Consider the following 10,554-nt stretch of genomic DNA (forward strand, 5'->3'; position numbering starts at 1 on the left):
ATTCTCAGAACGTTGTTTATGCCAGTTCTCAATTATTTTTCCAAACACTCCGCTTCGCAGCTACAGTAGTTCACAACATTTTGAAAAAAATTACTCCAACATGGAGAAGCAGGTCCCATCACTACTGACTCTGAGTTGCGGACACTGCTAGACGGTCAGGTGCAGTTATCTACCACCTCCACAACGGTCGAACGTTCTCTATTCTGACTCGCTGGGACAATCTCTAGTCAACGAGATCCATAGCTCTTCGTGTACAACAAGGTAATTTCCCTTGTTCATCAGTCCCCAATTCCAAGCTTTCTCTAACCATTTTCCAAACTTATTACTTTCCAAAAACAAAATAAACCGAAAATGATCCCATGTTTGCCAGCCGGTGTGGCAGTGCTGTTCTAGGCGCTTCAGTCTGGAACCGCGTGACCGCTACGGTCGCAGGTTCGAATCCTGCCTCGGGCATGGATGTGTGTGATGTCCTTAGGTTAGTTAGGTTTAAGTAGTTCTAAGTTCTAGGGGACTGATGACCACAGATATTAATTTCCATAGTGCTCAGAGCCATTTGAACCATTTTTTTTTATCACATGTTTACTTGCCTTAAGCACAGAAGAGAGGATAGTTACCTCTACAACCCTTGAACTGAATACTTCACACTAAGCCTCTCGTTTCATTTATGTGACAGATTGCTCTGTTTCTGAGAGTATTACAAACGAAATAAATAATGTCAAACACCTGAAAACACTAATTTTTGTTTGAGAACGTACACATTATACAGCTTTTACTGTGACAGAGTACTGTTTAATAAACTATTTAGAGGCAAAGTATTTAGTTTAAACGATTCAGTTACATATTGACAAAGACATAGCAACGTGTCAGATTGTTGCTTTTTATTGATATTACGAACTTTAGGTGTTATGTATTTTGGAATACATCCTAAGATATTTCAAGTATAGTATTGAAAGTGATATAGAAGTTGGCTATAAACTTTCATCTCGACAGATGTACGATAAATAACTTTATTAATTCACATGTCGGTGTATAATTTAAATGACCTGCGAAGACTACGTGTGCAACTCGACCTGCAACTAACAACCGACAACGGACACATGGCAACTTCCCGGCGTGAGAAATTCTCAAAGCCCCATGTACACGATCAAACGCTTTGTCAAACTTTACTAGTTCGCAAAATATTAGTCCATTTGTGGTTATGTTTGACGTGACTCTCAAACAAGGATTGTGTTTGACATTTTTCAGAGAAAAGTTAATTGACAGCAAATCTGACAAGAAGGCGCAAGCTTTTTGTGCTGATGTTTCTCCGCGCATGTTGCATTACAGTTTATGTCACTGCACAGTGTGTTTCCACAACTGTGGAAACTATGATCATAGATCCAAAAGAGCACTGGAAATTTCCACAATGGTAGTGACGTTGCGTCTTTCCCAGCCATGCACAATGCAGGATGAGGTTACGAGAAAGATCAGTTTTCAACGCACTACATAGAAGCGGAAGTACAATAAAATGAAATAAGAAATCAGTGCTCTCCGGTTCGTCCACGATCAATGTATATGTTCTTGTTTTTTTTTTTTTTCTTTATTGTAATTTTGATACCTGTACAAACAACAGGTAGGCTGACAGCAGCATTCTACGCTGCTCTTCAGCCTTAGAGCAGACAATGAGAAAACAGAAAGAATACTCATAATTGACATAATGGCAGGTAAAAAACAGTAGACATAGAATACAAAACATGGAGCCGTTCACACTTAATGATAACCCACACTACAAACTGTTGACATGACGCACAAACACTGACGATTTCGATGGCACATGTGAACGATGGAGCGTGACGGTGAACACTTAACACAAAACACGACGGCACACACGAGAAACGGATGGCGATGATCTCTGGTGCGCGAACGTCCACGTAACGTGTGCGAGTCCGGAGACCTGCCAAGAGGGGAAGAAGGGTGAGGGTGGGGAGAGGGGAGAACAAAGATGCCAATGGCAGAGGAGATGGTAGTAGGAGCGGAGGGATGGGGGTAGGGGAAGCCCGTCGGAGAAGTGGGGAGAAAGGGAGGAAGGAGGGAAGGGGGAGAGAAGGGAGGGAGGGTGCCCAAAGGAGCAAACACAGGAAGAGGGAGGGAGGATCAAAGTTGGTAGGAGGGGTAGATGGGCGGGAGGAGGGCATTATCAGGGAGGGGGAGCTGGCGGAAGCCACCTTGGGAGAGGGTATGGAGAGTGGAGAGATGGAGTGTATATGTTCGGACGTTGTGGTATTTTAATGAACTGAAGAGAACCAAGCAGGAGAGAATAAATTTTCGCATAACATTATCTTTTTTTTTCTATGCAACGGCAAAGTTACTCTCACTAGTTACTATTGATTGTCCATTTGGACAAAGTTGGTGTAATGATCTGGCTCTGAATGTAGTACACCCGCCAGCAGATTTTCATATTTCTCTCACATATCAGTCATTCCCAGTGAGTCGTGTCGGCTCGTATAGTTTTCTATTCTGAGCGACTTCCTCTGATCGCTAGGTGGCTCTGCCTCCGAGCGCAGGAAGGACGTTGGGGATCCGAGCTGAAACGGTTGAACGACAGGTGGCCGATTGTGAGGGAAGTGACCAGAGGCTCTGTTCCGCCAGAGGCTACTGGCTATTGATTTCGCATCGAAAGTGTTTTGCCGCCGCTGCCACCCTTTGGGTTGTCGTGCGTCGAACTGACCTCTAGGTAACACACTGTCAGTTGGCGGTTCACTTACAACCTTGCCTGTAATTTCGTCGGGAACGCCCGTTGGTTGGTCGTCTGAGTGGAGAACTTGTATTGGGTCTTTTGGCCGCTTCTGAGTTCTGTTGGTTGGTTGGTTGATATGGGGGAGGGGACCAAAGAGTGAGGTCTCACCTGATTAGAGAAGAATGATGAAGGAAATCGGCCATGCCCTTTCAAAGGAAGCATCCCGCGATTTGCCAAAAGCGGTTTAGGTAAATCACGGAAAATCTAAATCATGATGGCTAGGCCCGTATTTTAAGTGTCGTCTTCCGTAATGCGAGTCCAGTGTGCTAACCACTGCGCCACATCGCTCGGTGGGGTTCTGTATCTCCCAGATTATTTGCAATTCAGCCCTGTTGCTGCGCAGTGACTGGTTTTAGTATTGTTTGAGTTGCTTCTGGTATTGTTCCTTGGTGTGTGTGTGATGGGGCCCACCTAATAGGAGTTCTACTGGAATCGACAGGGCAATCACTGCACTGAGTTGTTGAACTCTTTGTCTTTAATTTCGTCTTCGAATTACATTGACCATCCACGCAGTGAGACGGCTGCTTACTTGAGTAAGGTGCAGTATTTGTAGGTAATGTAATTTTTTAAGGAGCAGTCAATCTCAACGCTGCCGGAGTACTGGATTTGTGGAGGTAACTTGTTGTAACTACATTAAACTAGTAGAAGCCGACCTCGCGGAAGATCAGTTTGGATTCCATAGAAATATTGGAACACGCGAGGCAATACTAACACTACGACTTATCTTAGAAGCTAGATTAAAGAAAGGCAAATCTACGTTTCTAGCGTTTGTAGACTTAGAGAAAGCTTTTGACAATATAGACTAGAATACTCTCTTTCAAATTCTGAAGGTGGCAGGGGTAAAATACAGGGAGCGAAAGGCTATTTACAATTTGTACAGAAAACAGATGCAGTTATAAGAGTCGAGGGCCACGAAAGGGAAGCAGTGGTTGGGAAGGGAGTGAGACAGGGTTGTAGCCTCTCCCCGATGTTATTCAATCTGTATATTGAGTAAGCAGTAAAGGAAACAAAAGAAACATTCGGAGTAGGTATTAAAATCCATGGAGAAGAAATAAAAACTTTGAGGTTCGCCGATGACATTGTAATTCTGTCAGAGACAGCAAAGGACTTGGAAGAGCAGTTGAACGGATTGGATAGCGTCTTCAAAGGAGGATATAAGATGAACATCAACAAAAGCAAAACGAGGATAATGGAATGTAGTCGAATTAAGTCGGGTGATGCTGAGGGAATTAGATTAGGAAATGAGACATTTAAAGTCGTAAAGAAGTTTTGCTATTTGGGGAGCAAAATAACTGATGATGGTCGAAGTAGAGAGGATATAAAATGTAGACTGGAAATGGCAAGAAAAGCGTTTCTGAAGAAGAAACATTTGTTAACATCGAGTATAGATTCAAATGTCAGGAAGTCGTTTCTGAAAGTATTTGTATGAAGTGTAGCCATGTATGGAAGTGAAACATGGACGATAAATAGTCTGGACAAGAAGAGAATAGAAGCTTTTGAAATGTGGTGCTACAGAAGAATGCTGAAGATTAGATGGGTAGATCACATAACTAATGAGGAGGTATTGAATAGGATTGGGGAGAAGAGAAGTTTGCAGCACAGCTTGACTAGAAGAAGGGATCGGTTGGTAAGACATGTTCTGAGGCATCAAGGGATCACCAATTTAGTACTGGAGGGCAGCGTGGAGGGTAAGAATCGTAGAGGGGCACCAAGAGATGAATACACTAAGCAGATTCAGAAGGATGTAGGTTGCAGTAGGTACTGGGAGATGAAGAAGCTTGCACAGGATAGAGTAGCATGGAGGGCTGCATCAAACCAGCCTCAGGAGTGAAGACCACAACAACAACAATATTATCTTAAATATTACCGTCTGCTTTTGGGAGTTATGAGGACAAATAATAGTTTTATTGCAGTTGTATGATTATTTCTAGGGCTTAGTGCTATAATCTTAGTTAATTCGTTTCTATTTTTTTTTTTTTTTAGAAAAGAAAGGGGAAACACTAATATCAGGTTGTCAGGTTTGCAGGCTGGGTTAGGTAGATATATTGTATGGAGACACAGCTGCTGGTCGTGCTACCGGCCAGCAAATTGTTGTGATGTGTCTCACCAGCTGGTCGACTTGATAACGGGGGATGAACCGGACGTATGCTCAGCATGGATAGTTAGTGGACGACCTTTGCCATGACCTCCAACGTCCCTGCATTTAAATCCCATGGATTTCTGTGTGTGGGGTTGTATGAAAATTGTAGTCTACGCTACTGAGGTCAATTCAGGAATAACGACTGCGTATTGAAGCAGCCTGCCAGAATCTACAGAATTCGCCAGCACTGTCTGAGAGGATTCGCAACTCATTTCAGACACTAGTTCAATGTTGCATTCAGACACATGGACAACGTTTCGAGCACCTGCTTTAACGTTTAGACATGCCAAGTATTCCTGGACACAGGGCCTGAAGATGGCGTAATAAAGCGTTGAAACAGATTGCCTAATGAAATATGGTTGAAAGTTGATGGCTGAAAGGTGTTTAATTTGACGTCCTGTATCTCGACACCGGTGAATTTGTGGATCCATGTTTATTGGGTTTTTTATCTACTTTTGGCCTGTACTTTCCATGTACGAATTATTGATCATCACTTCTGAAACATCCTAGGTACACATTTTGAATTGTTGCCAATTAATCAACCGTTTAAGCCTCTACAGGCATGCTTGCTGTCACTTTTTTTACATTTGTTGTACTCCTCGAGCTACCACAGTGGCACAGTTGTTTTGAAGCGGGACATTTAAGCTCTTAAATTCTTTTGGAAGAATTGTAAAATATCTTGAACTACATCTGTTAAGGTGTTTTTTTTAATTTTTTTAAAAGGGAAAGTTTATAAGCCTTCTGGGGCTCTGTATTGATCTCGACCTTTTTGTATTACTTAAAAATTTCAGGGCAGTTTCTGAGCCTTCTGGCGCTTCGTGATTATTGATTTTGATCTTGTTGTAAATTTTTGTAAGAAAGCCCAGAATGAGATTTTCACTCTGTAGCGGAGTGTGCGCTGATATGAAACTTCCTGGCAGATTAAAACTGTGTGCCCGACCGAGACTCGAACTCGGGACCTTTGCCTTTCGCGGGCAAGTGCTCTACCATCTTTTTTTTTTCCGGGAATCGAACCCGGGCCCTTACGATTGACTTTCCGTCGCGCTGACCACTTTTTCTTTTTTTCAGAATGGTGTAACAATAACAAACATAAACTGATTCTAGCATTTTTTTTAAATATATAAGACGATGACTTTATAAAATAAAATTTTTCCTGGAAACGGAAATAAGTGGCTTTTTTTTTACATAATAGTGAAAAAAAATATCCTGCTTCTGTCAGTACAAAACAAAAACGGTCTACGCTCCTCTTTTAGGCGCGTACCTCGCTAATCCCGTCATACCTCGCGTTGGTGTCTAGTACGTCTTCACGTGTGTTTGTGGATCCTCTCCACTGTCCTGGTCCTTTCTTGTTCTGATAATTATAGACAATAATTACATTCTCTTACCCGGGACACCCCAACTGGGTGGGGGATCAAGCAAGACACTCCCTAAAAAATTTGCGTAATATGGTCGATATCTCGGATGTCTCATAAGCTGTGAGTGATGTCCCTGTAGTAAGGCCCAAAAGTCAAGCACATTCTTACTGCCGTCTCGGAAAAGATAACGCACAGTCAAACCTCGAATCCAAGTCACTGCGTTTGTCTTCGTTCGGGGATAATATGTCCCATCTGGGAGAAGTAGTGTGCGTGGTTCTATTGTTTGCGGCCCCACTCGAAGGAGGAAGGCGATCATTTTTTTGACCAAACACCATACGTCCGCCGAAGGACCGCATATCAGGCGATGCTCCTCAGTGTCTATAACACTGCACTGCGGACACAGTGGCTCGTCCGCCATATGAATTGTATGCAACCTGGAACGAGTCACGTATTTCCCATTCACCACCTGATACCACAGTGCGCGCGTTCCCGTATCAAGGTGTGGGTGGTGCACTGTACGCCATACCACTGACCACGTAACTGTGGTTGGCGGCGCTCTACGGCATTATTCGGCCGTCGTCGAGTCAAGATGTGCCGTTGCCGTCCTGGTAGTCGGTAGTTCCATATGTACATAACTGTGTTCCACAAAGAAGGTTCGCATATGGGCAAGCGATGGTGAGATGTGGGCCACCGCTACCGGAGCCGAACGAGAAGGTGGAGCGAGTTCGTCTATCAAGGTGCCCGTCAGACTTGTCTGGTGTCGTGTCCACATCTTTATCATTGTGGATACGTAAATAGCCACTGCTCGGTCGCGTACGTGGACTAGTCCAAGACCTCCACGGCTACGAGGAAGGGTGAGGGTTTCGTATCCTACCTTAAAAAGCAGACCTGTGCTCACAAAATATCCTAGTGCCGCCAGGATTCGGCGGGCCAACACCACAGGCATAGGAAGAACTTGTGCCAGGTGGGGGATGCGAGAGGCTAGATAAGTGTTGGCAAAGGTGACCCGTTGTATCATATCCAGTGCCCTTAACCTGTGACTTCGAACACTCGCACAAATTGTTTGCAGAAGATGTCTGTAACTCAGTGCCACCGTGCGTCGAACGTCTGTAGTGAAGATAATTCCTAGGCATTTCATCTTGTTGATCGGCTGTGATGGTGCTACACTTCCTGTCGGGAGTCCTCTCCCGATGTTCATCGTTCCCGACTTTGCCATGTTCAGGCGACTTCCCGTAGCCATACAATACAAATTAATCCAATGCAAGGCCGCTCTTGCCTCGTCGCCTGACCGTGCTAAAAACACTAGGTCATCTGCGTATGTTCGGCATATAAACTTGTTGTGCCTTATCGTCATTCCTTGGAGTCGATTCCGGAGTCCGCAAAGCAGCGGCTCGACAGCGATTGAGCTACCGAAGCACGACCCACGCCCGGTCCTCACAGCTTTACTTCTGCCAGTATCTCGTCTCCTACCTTCCAAACTTTACAGAAGCTCTCCTGAGAACCTTGCAGAACTAGCACTCCTGAAAGAAAGGATACTGCAGAGACATGGCTTAGCCACAGCCTGGGGGATGTTGCCAGAATGAGATTTTCACTCTGCAGCGGAGTGTGCGCTGATATGAAACCGGACGCGAGTCGTGCTTCGGTAGCTCAGTTGGTAGAGCACTTGCCCGCGAAAGGCAAAGGTCCCGAGTTCGAGTCTCGGTGGGGCACACAGTTTAAATCTTCCAGGAAGTTTTTGTAAGAAAGAATTTTAAAGTAAATTGTAAGCCTTCCGCCACTCTGTGGTCATTGATATTAATCTTGTAATATTTTTTTTAAAAAAAGCTATAAATTTCAAAGGAAAATTGTAAGCCCTTCTGGCGCTTGGGTGGGGTGACTATTGGTTGCCATTAAAGGACCGTTCGCTTCATTCCATCGTAAAGGAAAATTTCAAATGTTTTCACGATTTGGGATTTGACCGTTCCATGAATTCCTACCGCCACAAATGAAAGCTGTTTCAGTGGTAGTTACGGAACGTGGTCGTTCCATTGTTGTGAAAAGGGGGGGGGGGGGGGTAACGTTCGTCTTCCCCTTGTTCACATCACTCGTGGTTTCATTACTGAGTTGTATTACTTGTTAATATTCTTGCCTAATGCATGTTTTGGTTTTGTAGGGGCGAATGGTGAAAGATGGCTCCCAGAAACTGCCGTGGCCGGGCCTATTCAGAAAAGGAACTACCCTCAATATGAGATTAAGTTACGACGGCAACAAATAGGTGGCGGCGATGCTAGCAGCGAGGTTGCACGCGTCCTTGACAGCCCGATTCACATTTATTCCGACCTGATTGGCAAGGAAAGTGCAGTGCTTTCTACTTACTGTAGTGCTCTCAGTAAGCTTAGTAAGAATATCCAATTTCTTGAAGAAGTTCAGCCGAGTCGCAAGCAGAGAGCGAGAGTTCATGCCCAACTTTTCCGTTTGGCGAACCATATTACTGATTTGAGGCCCCTCCTTCTTATTAAAGAGCAAACTCACACGGTTAGTCAACTTTTTACTCACGTTAAGGATTTACAAGTAACTGCTAGCGCGATGAGTTTAGATGGAGAGGCACTCTAAGAGATCTGAGTCGCGTGATACAGTTAAGTTTATCACCCTCTGTCCTTAATGAGTTAGAGCGCGACCATTCTGGGCGGGTACAACGGCCTACTGAGAATTTGCTCGAATACAATATGCGCACGGCAATTGCCACTTTGCAGATGACAGTGTGCTCAACATTCTACAGGATGTGAAACTGGAAGATAGGTCACGGACTGCATTCACCCAAAGGACCACTACGTTTTCTGAACTAAACGAATTGCTGTCTTCCATGCAGCCTTTGAGGTTCGCAGACAAGCATTGCAACTACCAAAATGGGTTCGACTCCGAATTCTAAGTGTAGTACGGCAAACCCAATCGGTTACCTTTTAAACCAGCTGATCATAAAACATGTTTCCAGTGTGGAAACGGGGATCATCTGGTGCGTGGCTGTCCAGTCGAGTGAGCCTCGAAAAAGGTCGGCGCAAATGTCCTAGTCGATGCGCTCGTGTTCGCAGCTTTAATAGTTGTTCCTTGCCGTATGTTTGTGTACAGCTTAACCAGGAACAGGTATGTGGCCTGTTATACTCAGACAGTTAAATTTCTTTGTTAGATTACCATTGGTATTTGGAATATGGTTGGTTGTCTAGAATGCTCCCTTTGCATACCACTCTTCAGAGATATAGGACAATTAGTGGCCAAGGGTTGCCTCTGACGGTGACGTGTAGGGGAATGGCCATTTTTCATGTCCAATTAAATTGGTCGTAGTTAAAAATTTGTCCGTTCCCTTACACCTCGGTTGTGACGTCATGCAGCAAACCAGGTTGGTGTTTCATTTTGCCAGTAAGACCTTTCCCCTTTAAGTATCGCCCTTTGAAAAAATAGCCGTTTGTTCTTTTCGTAGCAGTGGCACAGTCAAACTACCTGACTCATGCCAGTCTGATTTACTCTTTAACCATTTTGTGCGAGGCCAGGCTTACCAGCTGTTGAGTCATTTATCGGATGATGTCCCTTGCGACAAGCTCTATATCATTCCTCACGCCGTAAAATGAGGATATTTCAGAAAAAGTGAAGCAAACGTTGAAAGATGGGGTATAAGGCCACCCACATTGCCTTCCACGTCACCTATTCTTTTCATTCCCAAGGTACAAGCAAGGATTTTAGGCAAGTGCTCGATTATAAATCCCTTAACCAAAAGGTTGTCCTGGGATTCCGGCCTGTGTGGCCGAGCGGTTCTAGGCGCTTGAGTCTGGAACCGCACGACCACTCCGGTCGCAGGTTCGAATCCTGCCTCGGGCATGGATGTGTGTGATGTCCTTAGGTTAGTTAGGTTTAAGTAGTTCTAAGTTCTAGGGGACTGATGACCTCAGATGTTAAGTCCCATAGTGCTCTGAGCCATTTTTTTTGTCCTTGAATCTCTGCCGTTGCCTGACTTAATAATAGTTTCACGTGGTTCTCTGGGGTCAGTTAATTTATCGTGGTTGATCCTAACCAAGCCTTTTATCAGTGCCACTTACTGAGGATTCCAGGCAGGTGAGTGCCTGCTGTACCGACTGGAACCCGTAAGAGTTCAGTTGAGTTCTTTTCGGCTTATGTACTAGGGCAGTGGCCTTGTCTCGTCTGTTGATGTTGCGTAATCTCAAGTTAAGCTGCGTGTATACCTACCTCGACGTCGTTTTCATCTGTAGTAGTTCTTTCGAACAGCATCTGTGTCATATTCAGGGGTTGTAATC

At 44.6% G+C, this 10,554-nt stretch overlaps 1 non-coding gene across 1 annotated transcript; it reads left to right on the forward strand.

Moving 5' to 3' along the window:
- Positions 1-10,036: 10,036 nt before the first annotated feature.
- Positions 10,037-10,120, forward strand: Trnas-gga (transfer RNA serine (anticodon GGA)). Its single transcript is given in 2 exon segments — positions 10,037-10,076; positions 10,086-10,120. It is a non-coding gene; the product is annotated as a tRNA-Ser (tRNA).
- Positions 10,121-10,554: the final 434 nt, after the last annotated feature.

Source organism: Schistocerca nitens, chromosome 1 (genome assembly GCF_023898315.1).
Source record: "Schistocerca nitens isolate TAMUIC-IGC-003100 chromosome 1, iqSchNite1.1, whole genome shotgun sequence".
Classification (NCBI taxonomy): Eukaryota; Metazoa; Arthropoda; class Insecta; order Orthoptera; family Acrididae; genus Schistocerca; species Schistocerca nitens.